At 44.1% G+C, this 27,254-nt stretch overlaps 13 non-coding genes across 13 annotated transcripts; all 13 read right to left on the minus strand.

The window, feature by feature from the left end:
• Positions 1-660: 660 nt before the first annotated feature.
• trnas-aga (transfer RNA serine (anticodon AGA)) lies at positions 661-742 on the minus strand. Its single transcript has one exon. It is a non-coding gene; the product is annotated as a tRNA-Ser (tRNA).
• Positions 743-2,728: 1,986 nt separating this feature from the next.
• Positions 2,729-2,810, minus strand: trnas-aga (transfer RNA serine (anticodon AGA)). The gene has a single exon. It is a non-coding gene; the product is annotated as a tRNA-Ser (tRNA).
• A 1,986-nt stretch (positions 2,811-4,796) lies between these two features.
• Positions 4,797-4,878, minus strand: trnas-aga (transfer RNA serine (anticodon AGA)). The gene has a single exon. It is a non-coding gene; the product is annotated as a tRNA-Ser (tRNA).
• A 1,981-nt stretch (positions 4,879-6,859) lies between these two features.
• On the minus strand, positions 6,860-6,941 carry trnas-aga (transfer RNA serine (anticodon AGA)). The gene has a single exon. It is a non-coding gene; the product is annotated as a tRNA-Ser (tRNA).
• Positions 6,942-8,926: 1,985 nt separating this feature from the next.
• On the minus strand, positions 8,927-9,008 carry trnas-aga (transfer RNA serine (anticodon AGA)). The gene has a single exon. It is a non-coding gene; the product is annotated as a tRNA-Ser (tRNA).
• Positions 9,009-11,001: 1,993 nt separating this feature from the next.
• On the minus strand, positions 11,002-11,083 carry trnas-aga (transfer RNA serine (anticodon AGA)). Its single transcript has one exon. It is a non-coding gene; the product is annotated as a tRNA-Ser (tRNA).
• Positions 11,084-13,068: 1,985 nt separating this feature from the next.
• trnas-aga (transfer RNA serine (anticodon AGA)) lies at positions 13,069-13,150 on the minus strand. Its single transcript has one exon. It is a non-coding gene; the product is annotated as a tRNA-Ser (tRNA).
• A 1,976-nt stretch (positions 13,151-15,126) lies between these two features.
• On the minus strand, positions 15,127-15,208 carry trnas-aga (transfer RNA serine (anticodon AGA)). Its single transcript has one exon. It is a non-coding gene; the product is annotated as a tRNA-Ser (tRNA).
• Positions 15,209-17,193: 1,985 nt separating this feature from the next.
• On the minus strand, positions 17,194-17,275 carry trnas-aga (transfer RNA serine (anticodon AGA)). The gene has a single exon. It is a non-coding gene; the product is annotated as a tRNA-Ser (tRNA).
• Positions 17,276-19,260: 1,985 nt separating this feature from the next.
• Positions 19,261-19,342, minus strand: trnas-aga (transfer RNA serine (anticodon AGA)). The gene has a single exon. It is a non-coding gene; the product is annotated as a tRNA-Ser (tRNA).
• A 1,985-nt stretch (positions 19,343-21,327) lies between these two features.
• trnas-aga (transfer RNA serine (anticodon AGA)) lies at positions 21,328-21,409 on the minus strand. Its single transcript has one exon. It is a non-coding gene; the product is annotated as a tRNA-Ser (tRNA).
• Positions 21,410-23,395: 1,986 nt separating this feature from the next.
• On the minus strand, positions 23,396-23,477 carry trnas-aga (transfer RNA serine (anticodon AGA)). The gene has a single exon. It is a non-coding gene; the product is annotated as a tRNA-Ser (tRNA).
• A 1,985-nt stretch (positions 23,478-25,462) lies between these two features.
• trnas-aga (transfer RNA serine (anticodon AGA)) lies at positions 25,463-25,544 on the minus strand. The gene has a single exon. It is a non-coding gene; the product is annotated as a tRNA-Ser (tRNA).
• Positions 25,545-27,254: the final 1,710 nt, after the last annotated feature.

Raw genomic sequence — 27,254 nt, forward strand, 5'->3', positions numbered from 1 at the left:
ATTGAGTTGGAGGCGTGCATGGCCACGCAGTCATGGGTGAACAGGGAGTACAGGAGAGGGCTGAGAACGCACCCTTGTGGGGCCCCAGTGTTGAGGATCAGCGGGGTGGAGATGTTGTTTCCTACATTCACCACCTACGGGCCGGCCCTTTTGCAATGTAACGTTAGCTAATGCATTGGAGTCAGAAGGACAAAAATGAAAGCAACCTTTCCATTGGAAACAGGCTAAAACCAATCAAACATAGCCTCATATTTATCTCATTATAGCTAGCTAATACATCCGTGTGATATCCAAACAGCTAACTTTAGCTAGCTACTACTACTGGACAGTAGATGCTGTTAGCAACAACAACAAAAAACTGCATTCAACATTGCAAGGCGATGTAGCTAAGGTTATTTACTCACGTTTAGCGCAAGGGAATCGAAATCATCGTCAAGTATGTCCTCAAGAAGGGCATCTATCTATATCTTCGCTGTCCGTTTTTCTGGGTGTATCGTCAGTGGTGCTGACGGTGTGAAGCGAGGAACAGTTTTAGCAAGCTAACGTTACATAGCTAACTACGTGATTTAGCTAACATGCTTGATGAAATAACAATGCATTTTAGGAAGGCTGATACAATGTAAACGCCTGGGCATTACCAATCACAGGAGAAAAATATCACGTTGTCGGCAGGATTCGAACCTGCGCGGGAAGATCCCAATGGATTTCTAGTCCATCGCCTTAACCACTCGGCCACGACAACTGCTGATGCTATTGAAGACAGAAACCGGTAATAGCCAACATAAAATTACAAATATATCACACACTGACTGATATTATGTTTTAGCAAAACTCAAATTACGTTGGTAACCATTTTTTTCCAGGCTGTATCATCACAACCGGCAGTGATTGATAGGCCCAGAGGGCAGCGCACAATTGGCCCTGCGTCATCCGTGTTTGGCAGGTGTAGGCCTTCATTGAAAATACGAATTTGTTCTTAACTGATTTGCCTAGTTAAATAATAAATAAATAAAAATAGCAATAAGGCACCTCGGGGGATTGTGGTATATGGCCAAAGGGGGAGATCAAGCTGATCCTAACTGTTATAGGCCTATTTCTATTTTTCCCCGTTTATCAAAAGTGTTGGAAAACTTGTCAATAATCAATTGACTGGCTTTCTTGATGTCTATAGTATTCTCTCTGGTATGCAATCTGTTTTTTTTTTGTCTCAGCCACTGCCTGTCACCAAGGGAGTACCCCAAGGCTCAACCCTTACTTATTGTTTAAACAGAAAACACAGGAGATTGGTGGCACCTCCTAGTGGTTAAAGCGTTGGACTAGTAACCGCAAGGTTGCAAGTTCAAATCCCCGAACTGACAAGGTACAAATCTTTCGTTCTGCCCCTGAACTGACAGTTAACCCACTGTTCCTAGGCCGTCACTGAAAATAAGAATTTGTTCTTAACTGACTTGCGTAGTTAAATAAAGGTAAAATACATTTGGGAGGAGGAGCTCGTGGTAATGGCTGGAAGCGGAATCAGTGGAATGGTATCAAATGCATCAAACACATAGTTTGATTCCATTCCAGACATTATTATGAGCCGTCCTCCCCTCAGCAGCCTCCACTGATATAACATTATCATAGTATTATAAAGAGAACATTGGTGAAAACTGTTAGTACAGAAATATCTGTACTATCCGACAGGATGCTCTCGATTGTGCAGTTGTAAAAGTTTGTGAGTGTTTTTGGTGACAAGCCAAATTTCTTCAGCCTCCTGAGGTTGAAAAGGCGCTGCTGCGCCTTCTTCACCACGCTGTGTGTCTGTGTGGGTGGACCATTTCAGTTTGTCCGTGATGTGTACGCCGAGGAACTTTCCACCTTCTCCACTACTGTCCCGTCGATATGGATAGGGGGCTTCTCCCTCTGCTGTTTCCTGAAGTCCACGATCATCTCCTTTGTTTTGTTGACATTGAGTGTGAGGTTATTTTCCTGACACCACACTCCGAGGGCCCTCACCTCCTCCCTGTAGGCCGTCTCGTCGCTGTTGGTAATCAAGCCTACCACTGTAGTGTCGTCTGCAAACTTGATGATTGAGTTGGAGGCGTGCATGGCCACGCAGTCATGGGTGAACAGGGAGTACAGGAGAGGGCTGAGAACGCACCCTTGTGGGGCCCCAGTGTTGAGGATCAGCGGGGTGGAGATGTTGTTTCCTACATTCACCACCTACGGGCCGGCCCTTTTGCAATGTAACGTTAGCTAATGCATTGGCGTCAGAAGGACAAAAATGAAAGCAACCTTTCCATTGGAAACAGGCTAAAAACAATCAAACATAGCCTCATATTTATCTCATTATAGCTAGCTAATACATCCGTGTGATATCCAAACAGCTAACTTTAGCTAGCTACTACTACTGGACAGTAGATGCTGTTAGCAACAACAACAAAAAACTGCATTCAACATTGCAAGGCGATGTAGCTAAGGTTATTTACTCACGTTTAGCGCAAGGGAATCGAAATCATCGTCAAGTATGTCCTCAAGAAGGGCATCTATCTATATCTTCGCTGTCCGTTTTTCTGGGTGTATCGTCAGTGGTGCTGACGGTGTGAAGCGAGGAACAGTTTTAGCAAGCTAACGTTACATAGCTAACTACGTGATTTAGCTAACATGCTTGATGAAATAACAATGCATTTTAGGAAGGCTGATACAATGTAAACGCCTGGGCATTACCAATCACAGGAGAAAAATATCACGTTGTCGGCAGGATTCGAACCTGCGCGGGAAGATCCCAATGGATTTCTAGTCCATCGCCTTAACCACTCGGCCACGACAACTGCTGATGCTATTGAAGACAGAAACCGGTAATAGCCAACATAAAATTACAAATATATCACACACTGACTGATATTATGTTTTAGCAAAACTCAAATTACGTTGGTAACCATTTTTTTCCAGGCTGTATCATCACAACCGGCAGTGATTGATAGGCCCAGAGGGCAGCGCACAATTGGCCCTGCGTCATCCGTGTTTGGCAGGTGTAGGCCTTCATTGAAAATACGAATTTGTTCTTAACTGATTTGCCTAGTTAAATAATAAATAAATAAAAATAGCAATAAGGCACCTCGGGGGATTGTGGTATATCGCCAAAGGGGGAGATCAAGCTGATCCTAACTGTTATAGGCCTATTTCTATTTTTCCCCGTTTATCAAAAGTGTTGGAAAACTTGTCAATAATCAATTGACTGGCTTTCTTGATGTCTATAGTATTCTCTCTGGTATGCAATCTGTTTTTTTTTTGTCTCAGCCACTGCCTGTCACCAAGGGAGTACCCCAAGGCTCAACCCTTACTTATTGTTTAAACAGAAAACACAGGAGATTGGTGGCACCTCCTAGTGGTTAAAGCGTTGGACTAGTAACCGCAAGGTTGCAAGTTCAAATCCCCGAACTGACAAGGTACAAATCTTTCGTTCTGCCCCTGAACTGACAGTTAACCCACTGTTCCTAGGCCGTCACTGAAAATAAGAATTTGTTCTTAACTGACTTGCGTAGTTAAATAAAGGTAAAATACATTTGGGAGGAGGAGCTCGTGGTAATGGCTGGAAGCGGAATCAGTGGAATGGTATCAAATGCATCAAACACATAGTTTGATTCCATTCCAGACATTATTATGAGCCGTCCTCCCCTCAGCAGCCTCCACTGATATAACATTATCATAGTATTATAAAGAGAACATTGGTGAAAACTGTTAGTACAGAAATATCTGTACTATCCGACAGGATGCTCTCGATTGTGCAGTTGTAAAAGTTTGTGAGTGTTTTTGGTGACAAGCCAAATTTCTTCAGCCTCCTGAGGTTGAAAAGGCGCTGCTGCGCCTTCTTCACCACGCTGTGTGTCTGTGTGGGTGGACCATTTCAGTTTGTCCGTGATGTGTACGCCGAGGAACTTTCCACCTTCTCCACTACTGTCCCGTCGATATGGATAGGGGGCTTCTCCCTCTGCTGTTTCCTGAAGTCCACGATCATCTCCTTTGTTTTGTTGACATTGAGTGTGAGGTTATTTTCCTGACACCACACTCCGAGGGCCCTCACCTCCTCCCTGTAGGCCGTCTCGTCGCTGTTGGTAATCAAGCCTACCACTGTAGTGTCGTCTGCAAACTTGATGATTGAGTTGGAGGCGTGCATGGCCACGCAGTCATGGGTGAACAGGGAGTACAGGAGAGGGCTGAGAACGCACCCTTGTGGGGCCCCAGTGTTGAGGATCAGCGGGGTGGAGATGTTGTTTCCTACATTCACCACCTACGGGCCGGCCCTTTTGCAATGTAACGTTAGCTAATGCATTGGAGTCAGAAGGACAAAAATGAAAGCAACCTTTCCATTGGAAACAGGCTAAAAACAATCAAACATAGCCTCATATTTATCTCATTATAGCTAGCTAATACATCCGTGTGATATCCAAACAGCTAACTTTAGCTAGCTACTACTACTGGACAGTAGATGCTGTTAGCAACAACAACAAAAAACTGCATTCAACATTGCAAGGCGATGTAGCTAAGGTTATTTACTCACGTTTAGCGCAAGGGAATCGAAATCATCGTCAAGTATGTCCTCAAGAAGGGCATCTATCTATATCTTCGCTGTCCGTTTTTCTGGGTGTATCGTCAGTGGTGCTGACGGTGTGAAGCGAGGAACAGTTTTAGCAAGCTAACGTTACATAGCTAACTACGTGATTTAGCTAACATGCTTGATGAAATAACAATGCATTTTAGGAAGGCTGATACAATGTAAACGCCTGGGCATTACCAATCACAGGAGAAAAATATCACGTTGTCGGCAGGATTCGAACCTGCGCGGGAAGATCCCAATGGATTTCTAGTCCATCGCCTTAACCACTCGGCCACGACAACTGCTGATGCTATTGAAGACAGAAACCGGTAATAGCCAACATAAAATTACAAATATATCAGACACTGACTGATATTATGTTTTAGCAAAACTCAAATTACGTTGGTAACCATTTTTTCCAGGCTGTATCATCACAACCGGCAGTGATTGATAGGCCCAGAGGGCAGCGCACAATTGGCCCTGCGTCATCCGTGTTTGGCAGGTGTAGGCCTTCATTGAAAATACGAATTTGTTCTTAACTGATTTGCCTAGTTAAATAATAAATAAATAAAAATAGCAATAAGGCACCTCGGGGGATTGTGGTATATCGCCAAAGGGGGAGATCAAGCTGATCCTAACTGTTATAGGCCTATTTCTATTTTTCCCCGTTTATCAAAAGTGTTGGAAAACTTGTCAATAATCAATTGACTGGCTTTCTTGATGTCTATAGTATTCTCTCTGGTATGCAATCTGTTTGTTTTTTGTCTCAGCCACTGCCTGTCACCAAGGGAGTACCCCAAGGCTCAACCCTTACTTATTGTTTAAACAGAAAACACAGGAGATTGGTGGCACCTCCTAGTGGTTAAAGCGTTGGACTAGTAACCGGAAGGTTGCAAGTTCAAATCCCCGAACTGACAAGGTACAAATCTTTCGTTCTGCCCCTGAACTGACAGTTAACCCACTGTTCCTAGGCCGTCACTGAAAATAAGAATTTGTTCTTAACTGACTTGCGTAGTTAAATAAAGGTAAAATACATTTGGGAGGAGGAGCTCGTGGTAATGGCTGGAAGCGGAATCAGTGGAATGGTATCAAATGCATCAAACACATAGTTTGATTCCATTCCAGACATTATTATGAGCCGTCCTCCCCTCAGCAGCCTCCACTGATATAACATTATCATAGTATTATAAAGAGAACATTGGTGAAAACTGTTAGTACAGAAATATCTGTACTATCCGACAGGATGCTCTCGATTGTGCAGTTGTAAAAGTTTGTGAGTGTTTTTGGTGACAAGCCAAATTTCTTCAGCCTCCTGAGGTTGAAAAGGCGCTGCTGCGCCTTCTTCACCACGCTGTGTGTCTGTGTGGGTGGACCATTTCAGTTTGTCCGTGATGTGTACGCCGAGGAACTTTCCACCTTCTCCACTACTGTCCCGTCGATATGGATAGGGGGCTTCTCCCTCTGCTGTTTCCTGAAGTCCACGATCATCTCCTTTGTTTTGTTGACATTGAGTGTGAGGTTATTTTCCTGACACCACACTCCGAGGGCCCTCACCTCCTCCCTGTAGGCCGTCTCGTCGCTGTTGGTAATCAAGCCTACCACTGTAGTGTCGTCTGCAAACTTGATGATTGAGTTGGAGGCGTGCATGGCCACGCAGTCATGGGTGAACAGGGAGTACAGGAGAGGGCTGAGAACGCACCCTTGTGGGGCCCCAGTGTTGAGGATCAGCGGGGTGGAGATGTTGTTTCCTACATTCACCACCTACGGGCCGGCCCTTTTGCAATGTAACGTTAGCTAATGCATTGGAGTCAGAAGGACAAAAATGAAAGCAACCTTTCCATTGGAAACAGGCTAAAAACAATCAAACATAGCCTCATATTTATCTCATTATAGCTAGCTAATACATCCGTGTGATATCCAAACAGCTAACTTTAGCTAGCTACTACTACTGGACAGTAGATGCTGTTAGCAACAACAACAAAAAACTGCATTCAACATTGCAAGGCGATGTAGCTAAGGTTATTTACTCACGTTTAGCGCAAGGGAATCGAAATCATCGTCAAGTATGTCCTCAAGAAGGGCATCTATATCTTCGCTGTCCGTTTTTCTGGGTGTATCGTCAGTGGTGCTGACGGTGTGAAGCGAGGAACAGTTTTAGCAAGCTAACGTTACATAGCTAACTACGTGATTTAGCTAACATGCTTGATGAAATAACAATGCATTTTAGGAAGGCTGATACAATGTAAACGCCTGGGCATTACCAATCACAGGAGAAAAATATCACGTTGTCGGCAGGATTCGAACCTGCGCGGGAAGATCCCAATGGATTTCTAGTCCATCGCCTTAACCACTCGGCCACGACAACTGCTGATGCTATTGAAGACAGAAACCGGTAATAGCCAACATAAAATTACAAATATATCAGACACTGACTGATATTATGTTTTAGCAAAACTCAAATTACGTTGGTAACCATTTTTTCCAGGCTGTATCATCACAACCGGCAGTGATTGATAGGCCCAGAGGGCAGCGCACAATTGGCCCTGCGTCATCCGTGTTTGGCAGGTGTAGGCCTTCATTGAAAATACGAATTTGTTCTTAACTGATTTGCCTAGTTAAATAATAAATAAATAAAAATAGCAATAAGGCACCTCGGGGGATTGTGGTATATCGCCAAAGGGGGAGATCAAGCTGATCCTAACTGTTATAGGCCTATTTCTATTTTTCCCCGTTTATCAAAAGTGTTGGAAAACTTGTCAATAATCAATTGACTGGCTTTCTTGATGTCTATAGTATTCTCTCTGGTATGCAATCTGTTTTTTTTTTGTCTCAGCCACTGCCTGTCACCAAGGGAGTACCCCAAGGCTCAACCCTTACTTATTGTTTAAATAGAAAACACAGGAGATTGGTGGCACCTCCTAGTGGTTAAAGCGTTGGACTAGTAACCGGAAGGTTGCAAGTTCAAATCCCTGAACTGACAAGGTACAAATCTTTCGTTCTGCCCCTGAACTGACAGTTAACCCACTGTTCCTAGGCCGTTACTGAAAATAAGAATTTGTTCTTAACTGACTTGCGTAGTTAAATAAAGGTAAAATACATTTGGGAGGAGGAGCTCGTGGTAATGGCTGGAAGCGGAATCAGTGGAATGGTATCAAATGCATCAAACACATAGTTTGATTCCATTCCAGACATTATTATGAGCCGTCCTCCCCTCAGCAGCCTCCACTGATATAACATTATCATAGTATTATAAAGAGAACATTGGTGAAAACTGTTAGTACAGAAATATCTGTACTATCCGACAGGATGCTCTCGATTGTGCAGTTGTAAAAGTTTGTGAGTGTTTTTGGTGACAAGCCAAATTTCTTCAGCCTCCTGAGGTTGAAAAGGCGCTGCTGCGCCTTCTTCACCACGCTGTGTGTCTGTGTGGGTGGACCATTTCAGTTTGTCCGTGATGTGTACGCCGAGGAACTTTCCACCTTCTCCACTACTGTCCCGTCGATATGGATAGGGGGCTTCTCCCTCTGCTGTTTCCTGAAGTCCACGATCATCTCCTTTGTTTTGTTGACATTGAGTGTGAGGTTATTTTCCTGACACCACACTCCGAGGGCCCTCACCTCCTCCCTGTAGGCCGTCTCGTCGCTGTTGGTAATCAAGCCTACCACTGTAGTGTCGTCTGCAAACTTGATGATTGAGTTGGAGGCGTGCATGGCCACGCAGTCATGGGTGAACAGGGAGTACAGGAGAGGGCTGAGAACGCACCCTTGTGGGGCCCCAGTGTTGAGGATCAGCGGGGTGGAGATGTTGTTTCCTACATTCACCACCTACGGGCCGGCCCTTTTGCAATGTAACGTTAGCTAATGCATTGGCGTCAGAAGGACAAAAATGAAAGCAACCTTTCCATTGGAAACAGGCTAAAAACAATCAAACATAGCCTCATATTTATCTCATTATAGCTAGCTAATACATCCGTGTGATATCCAAACAGCTAACTTTAGCTAGCTACTACTACTGGACAGTAGATGCTGTTAGCAACAACAACAAAAAACTGCATTCAACATTGCAAGGCGATGTAGCTAAGGTTATTTACTCACGTTTAGCGCAAGGGAATCGAAATCATCGTCAAGTATGTCCTCAAGAAGGGCATCTATCTATATCTTCGCTGTCCGTTTTTCTGGGTGTATCGTCAGTGGTGCTGACGGTGTGAAGCGAGGAACAGTTTTAGCAAGCTAACGTTACATAGCTAACTACGTGATTTAGCTAACATGCTTGATGAAATAACAATGCATTTTAGGAAGGCTGATACAATGTAAACGCCTGGGCATTACCAATCACAGGAGAAAAATATCATGTTGTCGGCAGGAGTCGAACCTGCGCGGGAAGATCCCAATGGATTTCTAGTCCATCGCCTTAACCACTCGGCCACGACAACTGCTGATGCTATTGAAGACAGAAACCGGTAATAGCCAACATAAAATTACAAATATATCAATATATCAGACACTGACTGATATTATGTTTTAGCAAAACTCAAATTACGTTGGTAACCATTTTTTCCAGGCTGTATCATCACAACCGGCAGTGATTGATAGGCCCAGAGGGCAGCGCACAATTGGCCCTGCGTCATCCGTGTTTGGCAGGTGTAGGCCTTCATTGAAAATACGAATTTGTTCTTAACTGATTTGCCTAGTTAAATAATAAATAAATAAAAATAGCAATAAGGCACCTCGGGGGATTGTGGTATATCGCCAAAGGGGGAGATCAAGCTGATCCTAACTGTTATAGGCCTATTTCTATTTTTCCCCGTTTATCAAAAGTGTTGGAAAACTTGTCAATAATCAATTGACTGGCTTTCTTGATGTCTATAGTATTCTCTCTGGTATGCAATCTGTTTGTTTTTTGTCTCAGCCACTGCCTGTCACCAAGGGAGTACCCCAAGGCTCAACCCTTACTTATTGTTTAAACAGAAAACACAGGAGATTGGTGGCACCTCCTAGTGGTTAAAGCGTTGGACTAGTAACCGCAAGGTTGCAAGTTCAAATCCCCGAACTGACAAGGTACAAATCTTTCGTTCTGCCCCTGAACTGACAGTTAACCCACTGTTCCTAGGCCGTCACTGAAGATAAGAATTTGTTCTTAACTGACTTGCGTAGTTAAATAAAGGTAAAATACATTTGGGAGGAGGAGCTCGTGGTAATGGCTGGAAGCGGAATCAGTGGAATGGTATCAAATGCATCAAACACATAGTTTGATTCCATTCCAGACATTATTATGAGCCGTCCTCCCCTCAGCAGCCTCCACTGATATAACATTATCATAGTATTATAAAGAGAACATTGGTGAAAACTGTTAGTACAGAAATATCTGTACTATCCGACAGGATGCTCTCGATTGTGCAGTTGTAAAAGTTTGTGAGTGTTTTTGGTGACAAGCCAAATTTCTTCAGCCTCCTGAGGTTGAAAAGGCGCTGCTGCGCCTTCTTCACCACGCTGTGTGTCTGTGTGGGTGGACCATTTCAGTTTGTCCGTGATGTGTACGCCGAGGAACTTTCCACCTTCTCCACTACTGTCCCGTCGATATGGATAGGGGGCTTCTCCCTCTGCTGTTTCCTGAAGTCCACGATCATCTCCTTTGTTTTGTTGACATTGAGTGTGAGGTTATTTTCCTGACACCACACTCCGAGGGCCCTCACCTCCTCCCTGTAGGCCGTCTCGTCGCTGTTGGTAATCAAGCCTACCACTGTAGTGTCGTCTGCAAACTTGATGATTGAGTTGGAGGCGTGCATGGCCACGCAGTCATGGGTGAACAGGGAGTACAGGAGAGGGCTGAGAACGCACCCTTGTGGGGCCCCAGTGTTGAGGATCAGCGGGGTGGAGATGTTGTTTCCTACATTCACCACCTACGGGCCGGCCCTTTTGCAATGTAACGTTAGCTAATGCATTGGAGTCAGAAGGACAAAAATGAAAGCAACCTTTCCATTGGAAACAGGCTAAAACCAATCAAACATAGCCTCATATTTATCTCATTATAGCTAGCTAATACATCCGTGTGATATCCAAACAGCTAACTTTAGCTAGCTACTACTACTGGACAGTAGATGCTGTTAGCAACAACAACAAAAAACTGCATTCAGCATTGCAAGGCGATGTAGCTAAGGTTATTTACTCACGTTTAGCGCAAGGGAATCGAAATCATCGTCAAGTATGTCCTCAAGAAGGGCATCTATCTATATCTTCGCTGTCCGTTTTTCTGGGTGTATCGTCAGTGGTGCTGACGGTGTGAAGCGAGGAACAGTTTTAGCAAGCTAACGTTACATAACTAACGACGTGATTTAGCTAACATGCTTGATGAAATAACAATGCATTTTAGGAAGGCTGATACAATGTAAACGCCTGGGCATTACCAATCACAGGAGAAAAATATCACGTTGTCGGCAGGAGTCGAACCTGCGCGGGAAGATCCCAATGGATTTCTAGTCCATCGCCTTAACCACTCGGCCACGACAACTGCTGATGGTATTGAAGACAGAAACCGGTAATAGCCAACATAAAATTACAAATATATCAGACACTGACTGATATTATGTTTTAGCAAAACTCAAATTACGTTGGTAACCATTTTTTCCAGGCTGTATCATCACAACCGGCAGTGATTGATAGGCCCAGAGGGCAGCGCACAATTGGCCCTGCGTCATCCGTGTTTGGCAGGTGTAGGCCTTCATTGAAAATACGAATTTGTTCTTAACTGATTTGCCTAGTTAAATAATAAATAAATAAAAATAGCAATAAGGCACCTCGGGGGATTGTGGTATATCGCCAAAGGGGGAGATCAAGCTGATCCTAACTGTTATAGGCCTATTTCTATTTTTCCCCGTTTATCAAAAGTGTTGGAAAACTTGTCAATAATCAATTGACTGGCTTTCTTGATGTCTATAGTATTCTCTCTGGTATGCAATCTGTTTGTTTTTTGTCTCAGCCACTGCCTGTCACCAAGGGAGTACCCCAAGGCTCAACCCTTACTTATTGTTTAAACAGAAAACACAGGAGATTGGTGGCACCTCCTAGTGGTTAAAGCGTTGGACTAGTAACCGGAAGGTTGCAAGTTCAAATCCCCGAACTGACAAGGTACAAATCTTTCGTTCTGCCCCTGAACTGACAGTTAACCCACTGTTCCTAGGCCGTCACTGAAAATAAGAATTTGTTCTTAACTGACTTGCGTAGTTAAATAAAGGTAAAATACATTTGGGAGGAGGAGCTCGTGGTAATGGCTGGAAGCGGAATCAGTGGAATGGTATCAAATGCATCAAACACATAGTTTGATTCCATTCCAGACATTATTATGAGCCGTCCTCCCCTCAGCAGCCTCCACTGATATAACATTATCATAGTATTATAAAGAGAACATTGGTGAAAACTGTTAGTACAGAAATATCTGTACTATCCGACAGGATGCTCTCGATTGTGCAGTTGTAAAAGTTTGTGAGTGTTTTTGGTGACAAGCCAAATTTCTTCAGCCTCCTGAGGTTGAAAAGGCGCTGCTGCGCCTTCTTCACCATGCTGTGTGTCTGTGTGGGTGGACCATTTCAGTTTGTCCGTGATGTGTACGCCGAGGAACTTTCCACCTTCTCCACTACTGTCCCGTCGATATGGATAGGGGGCTTCTCCCTCTGCTGTTTCCTGAAGTCCACGATCATCTCCTTTGTTTTGTTGACATTGAGTGTGAGGTTATTTTCCTGACACCACACTCCGAGGGCCCTCACCTCCTCCCTGTAGGCCGTCTCGTCGCTGTTGGTAATCAAGCCTACCACTGTAGTGTCGTCTGCAAACTTGATGATTGAGTTGGAGGCGTGCATGGCCACGCAGTCATGGGTGAACAGGGAGTACAGGAGAGGGCTGAGAACGCACCCTTGTGGGGCCCCAGTGTTGAGGATCAGCGGGGTGGAGATGTTGTTTCCTACATTCACCACCTACGGGCCGGCCCTTTTGCAATGTAACGTTAGCTAATGCATTGGAGTCAGAAGGACAAAAATGAAAGCAACCTTTCCATTGGAAACAGGCTAAAAACAATCAAACATAGCCTCATATTTATCTCATTATAGCTAGCTAATACATCCGTGTGATATCCAAACAGCTAACTTTAGCTAGCTACTACTACTGGACAGTAGATGCTGTTAGCAACAACAACAAAAAACTGCATTCAACATTGCAAGGCGATGTAGCTAAGGTTATTTACTCACGTTTAGCGCAAGGGAATCGAAATCATCGTCAAGTATGTCCTCAAGAAGGGCATCTATCTATATCTTCGCTGTCCGTTTTTCTGGGTGTATCGTCAGTGGTGCTGACGGTGTGAAGCGAGGAACAGTTTTAGCAAGCTAACGTTACATAGCTAACTACGTGATTTAGCTAACATGCTTGATGAAATAACAATGCATTTTAGGAAGGCTGATACAATGTAAACGCCTGGGCATTACCAATCACAGGAGAAAAATATCACGTTGTCGGCAGGATTCGAACCTGCGCGGGAAGATCCCAATGGATTTCTAGTCCATCGCCTTAACCACTCGGCCACGACAACTGCTGATGCTATTGAAGACAGAAACCGGTAATAGCCAACATAAAATTACAAATATATCAGACACTGACTGATATTATGTTTTAGCAAAACTCAAATTACGTTGGTAACCATTTTTTCCAGGCTGTATCATCACAACCGGCAGTGATTGATAGGCCCAGAGGGCAGCGCACAATTGGCCCTGCGTCATCCGTGTTTGGCAGGTGTAGGCCTTCATTGAAAATACGAATTTGTTCTTAACTGATTTGCCTAGTTAAATAATAAATAAATAAAAATAGCAATAAGGCACCTCGGGGGATTGTGGTATATCGCCAAAGGGGGAGATCAAGCTGATCCTAACTGTTATAGGCCTATTTCTATTTTTCCCCGTTTATCAAAAGTGTTGGAAAACTTGTCAATAATCAATTGACTGGCTTTCTTGATGTCTATAGTATTCTCTCTGGTATGCAATCTGTTTGTTTTTTGTCTCAGCCACTGCCTGTCACCAAGGGAGTACCCCAAGGCTCAACCCTTACTTATTGTTTAAACAGAAAACACAGGAGATTGGTGGCACCTCCTAGTGGTTAAAGCGTTGGACTAGTAACCGGAAGGTTGCAAGTTCAAATCCCCGAACTGACAAGGTACAAATCTTTCGTTCTGCCCCTGAACTGACAGTTAACCCACTGTTCCTAGGCCGTCACTGAAAATAAGAATTTGTTCTTAACTGACTTGCGTAGTTAAATAAAGGTAAAATACATTTGGGAGGAGGAGCTCGTGGTAATGGCTGGAAGCGGAATCAGTGGAATGGTATCAAACACATAGTTTGATTCCATTCCAGACATTATTATGAGCCGTCCTCCCCTCAGCAGCCTCCACTGATATAACATTATCATAGTATTATAAAGAGAACATTGGTGAAAACTGTTAGTACAGAAATATCTGTACTATCCGACAGGATGCTCTCGATTGTGCAGTTGTAAAAGTTTGTGAGTGTTTTTGGTGACAAGCCAAATTTCTTCAGCCTCCTGAGGTTGAAAAGGCGCTGCTGCGCCTTCTTCACCACGCTGTGTGTCTGTGTGGGTGGACCATTTCAGTTTGTCCGTGATGTGTACGCCGAGGAACTTTCCATCTTCTCCACTACTGTCCCGTCGATATGGATAGGGGGCTTCTCCCTCTGCTGTTTCCTGAAGTCCACGATCATCTCCTTTGTTTTGTTGACATTGAGTGTGAGGTTATTTTCCTGACACCACACTCCGAGGGCCCTCACCTCCTCCCTGTAGGCCGTCTCGTCGCTGTTGGTAATCAAGCCTACCACTGTAGTGTCGTCTGCAAACTTGATGATTGAGTTGGAGGCGTGCATGGCCACGCAGTCATGGGTGAACAGGGAGTACAGGAGAGGGCTGAGAACGCACCCTTGTGGGGCCCCAGTGTTGAGGATCAGCGGGGTGGAGATGTTGTTTCCTACATTCACCACCTACGGGCCGGCCCTTTTGCAATGTAACGTTAGCTAATGCATTGGAGTCAGAAGGACAAAAATGAAAGCAACCTTTCCATTGGAAACAGGCTAAAAACAATCAAACATAGCCTCATATTTATCTCATTATAGCTAGCTAATACATCCGTGTGATATCCAAACAGCTAACTTTAGCTAGCTACTACTACTGGACAGTAGATGCTGTTAGCAACAACAACAAAAAACTGCATTCAACATTGCAAGGCGATGTAGCTAAGGTTATTTACTCACGTTTAGCGCAAGGGAATCGAAATCATCGTCAAGTATGTCCTCAAGAAGGGCATCTATCTATATCTTCGCTGTCCGTTTTTCTGGGTGTATCGTCAGTGGTGCTGACGGTGTGAAGCGAGGAACAGTTTTAGCAAGCTAACGTTACATAGCTAACTACGTGATTTAGCTAACATGCTTGATGAAATAACAATGCATTTTAGGAAGGCTGATACAATGTAAACGCCTGGGCATTACCAATCACAGGAGAAAAATATCACGTTGTCGGCAGGATTCGAACCTGCGCGGGAAGATCCCAATGGATTTCTAGTCCATCGCCTTAACCACTCGGCCACGACAACTGCTGATGCTATTGAAGACAGAAACCGGTAATAGCCAACATAAAATTACAAATATATCAGACACTGACTGATATTATGTTTTAGCAAAACTCAAATTACGTTGGTAACCATTTTTTCCAGGCTGTATCATCACAACCGGCAGTGATTGATAGGCCCAGAGGGCAGCGCACAATTGGCCCTGCGTCATCCGTGTTTGGCAGGTGTAGGCCTTCATTGAAAATACGAATTTGTTCTTAACTGATTTGCCTAGTTAAATAATAAATAAATAAAAATAGCAATAAGGCACCTCGGGGGATTGTGGTATATCGCCAAAGGGGGAGATCAAGCTGATCCTAACTGTTATAGGCCTATTTCTATTTTTCCCCGTTTATCAAAAGTGTTGGAAAACTTGTCAATAATCAATTGACTGGCTTTCTTGATGTCTATAGTATTCTCTCTGGTATGCAATCTGTTTGTTTTTTGTCTCAGCCACTGCCTGTCACCAAGGGAGTACCCCAAGGCTCAACCCTTACTTATTGTTTAAACAGAAAACACAGGAGATTGGTGGCACCTCCTAGTGGTTAAAGCGTTGGACTAGTAACCGGAAGGTTGCAAGTTCAAATCCCCGAACTGACAAGGTACAAATCTTTCGTTCTGCCCCTGAACTGACAGTTAACCCACTGTTCCTAGGCCGTCACTGAAAATAAGAATTTGTTCTTAACTGACTTGCGTAGTTAAATAAAGGTAAAATACATTTGGGAGGAGGAGCTCGTGGTAATGGCTGGAAGCGGAATCAGTGGAATGGTATCAAATGCATCAAACACATAGTTTGATTCCATTCCAGACATTATTATGAGCCGTCCTCCCCTCAGCAGCCTCCACTGATATAACATTATCATAGTATTATAAAGAGAACATTGGTGAAAACTGTTAGTACAGAAATATCTGTACTATCCGACAGGATGCTCTCGATTGTGCAGTTGTAAAAGTTTGTGAGTGTTTTTGGTGACAAGCCAAATTTCTTCAGCCTCCTGAGGTTGAAAAGGCGCTGCTGCGCCTTCTTCACCACGCTGTGTGTCTGTGTGGGTGGACCATTTCAGTTTGTCCGTGATGTGTACGCCGAGGAACTTTCCACCTTCTCCACTACTGTCCCGTCGATATGGATAGGGGGCTTCTCCCTCTGCTGTTTCCTGAAGTCCACGATCATCTCCTTTGTTTTGTTGACATTGAGTGTGAGGTTATTTTCCTGACACCACACTCCGAGGGCCCTCACCTCCTCCCTGTAGGCCGTCTCGTCGCTGTTGGTAATCAAGCCTACCACTGTAGTGTCGTCTGCAAACTTGATGATTGAGTTGGAGGCGTGCATGGCCACGCAGTCATGGGTGAACAGGGAGTACAGGAGAGGGCTGAGAACGCACCCTTGTGGGGCCCCAGTGTTGAGGATCAGCGGGGTGGAGATGTTGTTTCCTACATTCACCACCTACGGGCCGGCCCTTTTGCAATGTAACGTTAGCTAATGCATTGGAGTCAGAAGGACAAAAATGAAAGCAACCTTTCCATTGGAAACAGGCTAAAAACAATCAAACATAGCCTCATATTTATCTCATTATAGCTAGCTAATACATCCGTGTGATATCCAAACAGCTAACTTTAGCTAGCTACTACTACTGGACAGTAGATGCTGTTAGCAACAACAACAAAAAACTGCATTCAACATTGCAAGGCGATGTAGCTAAGGTTATTTACTCACGTTTAGCGCAAGGGAATCGAAATCATCGTCAAGTATGTCCTCAAGAAGGGCATCTATCTATATCTTCGCTGTCCGTTTTTCTGGGTGTATCGTCAGTGGTGCTGACGGTGTGAAGCGAGGAACAGTTTTAGCAAGCTAACGTTACATAGCTAACTACGTGATTTAGCTAACATGCTTGATGAAATAACAATGCATTTTAGGAAGGCTGATACAATGTAAACGCCTGGGCATTACCAATCACAGGAGAAAAATATCACGTTGTCGGCAGGATTCGAACCTGCGCGGGAAGATCCCAATGGATTTCTAGTCCATCGCCTTAACCACTCGGCCACGACAACTGCTGATGCTATTGAAGACAGAAACCGGTAATAGCCAACATAAAATTACAAATATATCAGACACTGACTGATATTATGTTTTAGCAAAACTCAAATTACGTTGGTAACCATTTTTTCCAGGCTGTATCATCACAACCGGCAGTGATTGATAGGCCCAGAGGGCAGCGCACAATTGGCCCTGCGTCATCCGTGTTTGGCAGGTGTAGGCCTTCATTGAAAATACGAATTTGTTCTTAACTGATTTGCCTAGTTAAATAATAAATAAATAAAAATAGCAATAAGGCACCTCGGGGGATTGTGGTATATCGCCAAAGGGGGAGATCAAGCTGATCCTAACTGTTATAGGCCTATTTCTATTTTTCCCCGTTTATCAAAAGTGTTGGAAAACTTGTCAATAATCAATTGACTGGCTTTCTTGATGTCTATAGTATTCTCTCTGGTATGCAATCTGTTTGTTTTTTGTCTCAGCCACTGCCTGTCACCAAGGGAGTACCCCAAGGCTCAACCCTTACTTATTGTTTAAACAGAAAACACAGGAGATTGGTGGCACCTCCTAGTGGTTAAAGCGTTGGACTAGTAACCGGAAGGTTGCAAGTTCAAATCCCCGAACTGACAAGGTACAAATCTTTCGTTCTGCCCCTGAACTGACAGTTAACCCACTGTTCCTAGGCCGTCACTGAAAATAAGAATTTGTTCTTAACTGACTTGCGTAGTTAAATAAAGGTAAAATACATTTGGGAGGAGGAGCTCGTGGTAATGGCTGGAAGCGGAATCAGTGGAATGGTATCAAATGTATCAAACACATAGTTTGATTCCATTCCAGACATTATTATGAGCCGTCCTCCCCTCAGCAGCCTCCACTGATATAACATTATCATAGTATTATAAAGAGAACATTGGTGAAAACTGTTAGTACAGAAATATCTGTACTATCCGACAGGATGCTCTCGATTGTGCAGTTGTAAAAGTTTGTGAGTGTTTTTGGTGACAAGCCAAATTTCTTCAGCCTCCTGAGGTTGAAAAGGCGCTGCTGCGCCTTCTTCACCACGCTGTGTGTCTGTGTGGGTGGACCATTTCAGTTTGTCCGTGATGTGTACGCCGAGGAACTTTCCATCTTCTCCACTACTGTCCCGTCGATATGGATAGGGGGCTTCTCCCTCTGCTGTTTCCTGAAGTCCACGATCATCTCCTTTGTTTTGTTGACATTGAGTGTGAGGTTATTTTCCTGACACCACACTCCGAGGGCCCTCACCTCCTCCCTGTAGGCCGTCTCGTCGCTGTTGGTAATCAAGCCTACCACTGTAGTGTCGTCTGCAAACTTGATGATTGAGTTGGAGGCGTGCATGGCCACGCAGTCATGGGTGAACAGGGAGTACAGGAGAGGGCTGAGAACGCACCCTTGTGGGGCCCCAGTGTTGAGGATCAGCGGGGTGGAGATGTTGTTTCCTACATTCACCACCTACGGGCCGGCCCTTTTGCAATGTAACGTTAGCTAATGCATTGGAGTCAGAAGGACAAAAATGAAAGCAACCTTTCCATTGGAAACAGGCTAAAAACAATCAAACATAGCCTCATATTTATCTCATTATAGCTAGCTAATACATCCGTGTGATATCCAAACAGCTAACTTTAGCTAGCTACTACTACTGGACAGTAGATGCTGTTAGCAACAACAACAAAAAACTGCATTCAACATTGCAAGGCGATGTAGCTAAGGTTATTTACTCACGTTTAGCGCAAGGGAATCGAAATCATCGTCAAGTATGTCCTCAAGAAGGGCATCTATCTATATCTTCGCTGTCCGTTTTTCTGGGTGTATCGTCAGTGGTGCTGACGGTGTGAAGCGAGGAACAGTTTTAGCAAGCTAACGTTACATAACTAACGACGTGATTTAGCTAACATGCTTGATGAAATAACAATGCATTTTAGGAAGGCTGATACAATGTAAACGCCTGGGCATTACCAATCACAGGAGAAAAATATCACGTTGTCGGCAGGAGTCGAACCTGCGCGGGAAGATCCCAATGGATTTCTAGTCCATCGCCTTAACCACTCGGCCACGACAACTGCTGATGCTATTGAAGACAGAAACCGGTAATAGCCAACATAAAATTACAAATATATCAGACACTGACTGATATTATGTTTTAGCAAAACTCAAATTACGTTGGTAACCATTTTTTCCAGGCTGTATCATCACAACCGGCAGTGATTGATAGGCCCAGAGGGCAGCGCACAATTGGCCCTGCGTCATCCGTGTTTGGCAGGTGTAGGCCTTCATTGAAAATACGAATTTGTTCTTAACTGATTTGCCTAGTTAAATAATAAATAAATAAAAATAGCAATAAGGCACCTCGGGGGATTGTGGTATATCGCCAAAGGGGGAGATCAAGCTGATCCTAACTGTTATAGGCCTATTTCTATTTTTCCCCGTTTATCAAAAGTGTTGGAAAACTTGTCAATAATCAATTGACTGGCTTTCTTGATGTCTATAGTATTCTCTCTGGTATGCAATCTGTTTGTTTTTTGTCTCAGCCACTGCCTGTCACCAAGGGAGTACCCCAAGGCTCAACCCTTACTTATTGTTTAAACAGAAAACACAGGAGATTGGTGGCACCTCCTAGTGGTTAAAGCGTTGGACTAGTAACCGGAAGGTTGCAAGTTCAAATCCCCGAACTGACAAGGTACAAATCTTTCGTTCTGCCCCTGAACTGACAGTTAACCCACTGTTCCTAGGCCGTCACTGAAAATAAGAATTTGTTCTTAACTGACTTGCGTAGTTAAATAAAGGTAAAATACATTTGGGAGGAGGAGCTCGTGGTAATGGCTGGAAGCGGAATCAGTGGAATGGTATCAAATGCATCAAACACATAGTTTGATTCCATTCCAGACATTATTATGAGCCGTCCTCCCCTCAGCAGCCTCCACTGATATAACATTATCATAGTATTATAAAGAGAACATTGGTGAAAACTGTTAGTACAGAAATATCTGTACTATCCGACAGGATGCTCTCGATTGTGCAGTTGTAAAAGTTTGTGAGTGTTTTTGGTGACAAGCCAAATTTCTTCAGCCTCCTGAGGTTGAAAAGGCGCTGCTGCGCCTTCTTCACCATGCTGTGTGTCTGTGTGGGTGGACCATTTCAGTTTGTCCGTGATGTGTACGCCGAGGAACTTTCCACCTTCTCCACTACTGTCCCGTCGATATGGATAGGGGGCTTCTCCCTCTGCTGTTTCCTGAAGTCCACGATCATCTCCTTTGTTTTGTTGACATTGAGTGTGAGGTTATTTTCCTGACACCACACTCCGAGGGCCCTCACCTCCTCCCTGTAGGCCGTCTCGTCGCTGTTGGTAATCAAGCCTACCACTGTAGTGTCGTCTGCAAACTTGATGATTGAGTTGGAGGCGTGCATGGCCACGCAGTCATGGGTGAACAGGGAGTACAGGAGAGGGCTGAGAACGCACCCTTGTGGGGCCCCAGTGTTGAGGATCAGCGGGGTGGAGATGTTGTTTCCTACATTCACCACCTACGGGCCGGCCCTTTTGCAATGTAACGTTAGCTAATGCATTGGAGTCAGAAGGACAAAAATGAAAGCAACCTTTCCATTGGAAACAGGCTAAAAACAATCAAACATAGCCTCATATTTATCTCATTATAGCTAGCTAATACATCCGTGTGATATCCAAACAGCTAACTTTAGCTAGCTACTACTACTGGACAGTAGATGCTGTTAGCAACAACAACAAAAAACTGCATTCAACATTGCAAGGCGATGTAGCTAAGGTTATTTACTCACGTTTAGCGCAAGGGAATCGAAATCATCGTCAAGTATGTCCTCAAGAAGGGCATCTATCTATATCTTCGCTGTCCGTTTTTCTGGGTGTATCGTCAGTGGTGCTGACGGTGTGAAGCGAGGAACAGTTTTAGCAAGCTAACGTTACATAGCTAACTACGTGATTTAGCTAACATGCTTGATGAAATAACAATGCATTTTAGGAAGGCTGATACAATGTAAACGCCTGGGCATTACCAATCACAGGAGAAAAATATCACGTTGTCGGCAGGATTCGAACCTGCGCGGGAAGATCCCAATGGATTTCTAGTCCATCGCCTTAACCACTCGGCCACGACAACTGCTGATGCTATTGAAGACAGAAACCGGTAATAGCCAACATAAAATTACAAATATATCAGACACTGACTGATATTATGTTTTAGCAAAACTCAAATTACGTTGGTAACCATTTTTTCCAGGCTGTATCATCACAACCGGCAGTGATTGATAGGCCCAGAGGGCAGCGCACAATTGGCCCTGCGTCATCCGTGTTTGGCAGGTGTAGGCCTTCATTGAAAATACGAATTTGTTCTTAACTGATTTGCCTAGTTAAATAATAAATAAATAAAAATAGCAATAAGGCACCTCGGGGGATTGTGGTATATCGCCAAAGGGGGAGATCAAGCTGATCCTAACTGTTATAGGCCTATTTCTATTTTTCCCCGTTTATCAAAAGTGTTGGAAAACTTGTCAATAATCAATTGACTGGCTTTCTTGATGTCTATAGTATTCTCTCTGGTATGCAATCTGTTTGTTTTTTGTCTCAGCCACTGCCTGTCACCAAGGGAGTACCCCAAGGCTCAACCCTTACTTATTGTTTAAACAGAAAACACAGGAGATTGGTGGCACCTCCTAGTGGTTAAAGCGTTGGACTAGTAACCGGAAGGTTGCAAGTTCAAATCCCCGAACTGACAAGGTACAAATCTTTCGTTCTGCCCCTGAACTGACAGTTAACCCACTGTTCCTAGGCCGTCACTGAAAATAAGAATTTGTTCTTAACTGACTTGCGTAGTTAAATAAAGGTAAAATACATTTGGGAGGAGGAGCTCGTGGTAATGGCTGGAAGCGGAATCAGTGGAATGGTATCAAATGTATCAAACACATAGTTTGATTCCATTCCAGACATTATTATGAGCCGTCCTCCCCTCAGCAGCCTCCACTGATATAACATTATCATAGTATTATAAAGAGAACATTGGTGAAAACTGTTAGTACAGAAATATCTGTACTATCCGACAGGATGCTCTCGATTGTGCAGTTGTAAAAGTTTGTGAGTGTTTTTGGTGACAAGCCAAATTTCTTCAGCCTCCTGAGGTTGAAAAGGCGCTGCTGCGCCTTCTTCACCACGCTGTGTGTCTGTGTGGGTGGACCATTTCAGTTTGTCCGTGATGTGTACGCCGAGGAACTTTCCATCTTCTCCACTACTGTCCCGTCGATATGGATAGGGGGCTTCTCCCTCTGCTGTTTCCTGAAGTCCACGATCATCTCCTTTGTTTTGTTGACATTGAGTGTGAGGTTATTTTCCTGACACCACACTCCGAGGGCCCTCACCTCCTCCCTGTAGGCCGTCTCGTCGCTGTTGGTAATCAAGCCTACCACTGTAGTGTCGTCTGCAAACTTGATGATTGAGTTGGAGGCGTGCATGGCCACGCAGTCATGGGTGAACAGGGAGTACAGGAGAGGGCTGAGAACGCACCCTTGTGGGGCCCCAGTGTTGAGGATCAGCGGGGTGGAGATGTTGTTTCCTACATTCACCACCTACGGGCCGGCCCTTTTGCAATGTAACGTTAGCTAATGCATTGGAGTCAGAAGGACAAAAATGAAAGCAACCTTTCCATTGGAAACAGGCTAAAAACAATCAAACATAGCCTCATATTTATCTCATTATAGCTAGCTAATACATCCGTGTGATATCCAAACAGCTAACTTTAGCTAGCTACTACTACTGGACAGTAGATGCTGTTAGCAACAACAACAAAAAACTGCATTCAACATTGCAAGGCGATGTAGCTAAGGTTATTTACTCACGTTTTAGCGCAAGGGAATCGAAATCATCGTCAAGTATGTCCTCAAGAAGGGCATCTATCTATATCTTCGCTGTCCGTTTTTCTGGGTGTATCGTCAGTGGTGCTGACGGTGTGAAGCGAGGAACAGTTTTAGCAAGCTAACGTTACATAGCTAACTACGTGATTTAGCTAACATGCTTGATGAAATAACAATGCATTTTAGGAAGGCTGATACAATGTAAACGCCTGGGCATTACCAATCACAGGAGAAAAATATCACGTTGTCGGCAGGATTCGAACCTGCGCGGGAAGATCCCAATGGATTTCTAGTCCATCGCCTTAACCACTCGGCCACAACAACTGCTGATGCTATTGAAGACAGAAACCGGTAATAGCCAAAATAAAATTACAAATATATCAGACACTGACTGATATTATGTTTTAGCAAAACTCAAATTACGTTGGTAACCATTTTTTCCAGGCTGTATCATCACAACCGGCAGTGATTGATAGGCCCAGAGGGCAGCGCACAATTGGCCCTGCGTCATCCGTGTTTGGCAGGTGTAGGCCTTCATTGAAAATACGAATTTGTTCTTAACTGATTTGCCTAGTTAAATAATAAATAAATAAAAATAGCAATAAGGCACCTCGGGGGATTGTGGTATATCGCCAAAGGGGGAGATCAAGCTGATCCTAACTGTTATAGGCCTATTTCTATTTTTCCCCGTTTATCAAAAGTGTTGGAAAACTTGTCAATAATCAATTGACTGGCTTTCTTGATGTCTATAGTATTCTCTCTGGTATGCAATCTGTTTGTTTTTTGTCTCAGCCACTGCCTGTCACCAAGGGAGTACCCCAAGGCTCAACCCTTACTTATTGTTTAAACAGAAAACACAGGAGATTGGTGGCACCTCCTAGTGGTTAAAGCGTTGGACTAGTAACCGGAAGGTTGCAAGTTCAAATCCCCGAACTGACAAGGTACAAATCTTTCGTTCTGCCCCTGAACTGACAGTTAACCCACTGTTCCTAGGCCGTCACTGAAAATAAGAATTTGTTCTTAACTGACTTGCGTAGTTAAATAAAGGTAAAATACATTTGGGAGGAGGAGCTCGTGGTAATGGCTGGAAGCGGAATCAGTGGAATGGTATCAAATGCATCAAACACATAGTTTGATTCCATTCCAGACATTATTATGAGCCGTCCTCCCCTCAGCAGCCTCCACTGATATAACATTATCATAGTATTATAAAGAGAACATTGGTGAAAACTGTTAGTACAGAAATATCTGTACTATCCGACAGGATGCTCTCGATTGTGCAGTTGTAAAAGTTTGTGAGTGTTTTTGGTGACAAGCCAAATTTCTTCAGCCTCCTGAGGTTGAAAAGGCGCTGCTGCGCCTTCTTCACCACGCTGTGTGTCTGTGTGGGTGGACCATTTCAGTTTGTCCGTGATGTGTACGCCGAGGAACTTTCCACCTTCTCCACTACTGTCCCGTCGATATGGATAGGGGGCTTCTCCCTCTGCTGTTTCCTGAAGTCCACGATCATCTCCTTTGTTTTGTTGACATTGAGTGTGAGGTTATTTTCCTGACACCACACTCCGAGGGCCCTCACCTCCTCCCTGTAGGCCGTCTCGTCGCTGTTGGTAATCAAGCCTACCACTGTAGTGTCGTCTGCAAACTTGATGATTGAGTTGGAGGCGTGCATGGCCACGCAGTCATGGGTGAACAGGGAGTACAGGAGAGGGCTGAGAACGCACCCTTGTGGGGCCCCAGTGTTGAGGATCAGCGGGGTGGAGATGTTGTTTCCTACATTCACCACCTACGGGCCGGCCCTTTTGCAATGTAACGTTAGCTAATGCATTGGAGTCAGAAGGACAAAAATGAAAGCAACCTTTCCATTGGAAACAGGCTAAAAACAATCAAACATAGCCTCATATTTATCTCATTATAGCTAGCTAATACATCCGTGTGATATCCAAACAGCTAACTTTAGCTAGCTACTACTACTGGACAGTAGATGCTGTTAGCAACAACAACAAAAAACTGCATTCAACATTGCAAGGCGATGTAGCTAAGGTTATTTACTCACGTTTAGCGCAAGGGAATCGAAATCATCGTCAAGTATGTCCTCAAGAAGGGCATCTATCTATATCTTCGCTGTCCGTTTTTCTGGGTGTATCGTCAGTGGTGCTGACGGTGTGAAGCGAGGAACAGTTTTAGCAAGCTAACGTTACATAGCTAACTACGTGATTTAGCTAACATGCTTGATGAAATAACAATGCATTTTAGGAAGGCTGATACAATGTAAACGCCTGGGCATTACCAATCACAGGAGAAAAATATCACGTTGTCGGCAGGATTCGAACCTGCGCGGGAAGATCCCAATGGATTTCTAGTCCATCGCCTTAACCACTCGGCCACGACAACTGCTGATGCTATTGAAGACAGAAACCGGTAATAGCCAACATAAAATTACAAATATATCAGACACTGACTGATATTATGTTTTAGCAAAACTCAAATTACGTTGGTAACCATTTTTTCCAGGCTGTATCATCACAACCGGCAGTGATTGATAGGCCCAGAGGGCAGCGCACAATTGGCCCTGCGTCATCCGTGTTTGGCAGGTGTAGGCCTTCATTGAAAATACGAATTTGTTCTTAACTGATTTGCCTAGTTAAATAATAAATAAATAAAAATAGCAATAAGGCACCTCGGGGGATTGTGGTATATCGCCAAAGGGGGAGATCAAGCTGATCCTAACTGTTATAGGCCTATTTCTATTTTTCCCCGTTTATCAAAAGTGTTGGAAAACTTGTCAATAATCAATTGACTGGCTTTCTTGATGTCTATAGTATTCTCTCTGGTATGCAATCTGTTTGTTTTTTGTCTCAGCCACTGCCTGTCACCAAGGGAGTACCCCAAGGCTCAACCCTTACTTATTGTTTAAACAGAAAACACAGGAGATTGGTGGCACCTCCTAGTGGTTAAAGCGTTGGACTAGTAACCGGAAGGTTGCAAGTTCAAATCCCCGAACTGACAAGGTACAAATCTTTCGTTCTGCCCCTGAACTGACAGTTAACCCACTGTTCCTAGGCCGTCACTGAAAATAAGAATTTGTTCTTAACTGACTTGCGTAGTTAAATAAAGGTAAAATACATTTGGGAGGAGGAGCTCGTGGTAATGGCTGGAAGCGGAATCAGTGGAATGGTATCAAATGCATCAAACACATAGTTTGATTCCATTCCAGACATTATTATGAGCCGTCCTCCCCTCAGCAGCCTCCACTGATATAACATTATCATAGTATTATAAAGAGAACATTGGTGAAAACTGTTAGTACAGAAATATCTGTACTATCCGACAGGATGCTCTCGATTGTGCAGTTGTAAAAGTTTGTGAGTGTTTTTGGTGACAAGCCAAATTTCTTCAGCCTCCTGAGGTTGAAAAGGCGCTGCTGCGCCTTCTTCACCACGCTGTGTGTCTGTGTGGGTGGACCATTTCAGTTTGTCCGTGATGTGTACGCCGAGGAACTTTCCACCTTCTCCACTACTGTCCCGTCGATATGGATAGGGGGCTTCTCCCTCTGCTGTTTCCTGAAGTCCACGATCATCTCCTTTGTTTTGTTGACATTGAGTGTGAGGTTATTTTCCTGACACCACACTCCGAGGGCCCTCACCTCCTCCCTGTAGGCCGTCTCGTCGCTGTTGGTAATCAAGCCTACCACTGTAGTGTCGTCTGCAAACTTGATGATTGAGTTGGAGGCGTGCATGGCCACGCAGTCATGGGTGAACAGGGAGTACAGGAGAGGGCTGAGAACGCACCCTTGTGGGGCCCCAGTGTTGAGGATCAGCGGGGTGGAGATGTTGTTTCCTACATTCACCACCTACGGGCCGGCCCTTTTGCAATGTAACGTTAGCTAATGCATTGGAGTCAGAAGGACAAAAATGAAAGCAACCTTTCCATTGGAAACAGGCTAAAAACAATCAAACATAGCCTCATATTTATCTCATTATAGCTAGCTAATACATCCGTGTGATATCCAAACAGCTAACTTTAGCTAGCTACTACTACTGGACAGTAGATGCTGTTAGCAACAACAACAAAAAACTGCATTCAACATTGCAAGGCGATGTA

This window comes from Oncorhynchus mykiss, chromosome 2 (assembly GCF_057628025.1).
Source record: "Oncorhynchus mykiss isolate SJ-2025 chromosome 2, ASM5762802v1, whole genome shotgun sequence".
Classification (NCBI taxonomy): Eukaryota; Metazoa; Chordata; class Actinopteri; order Salmoniformes; family Salmonidae; genus Oncorhynchus; species Oncorhynchus mykiss.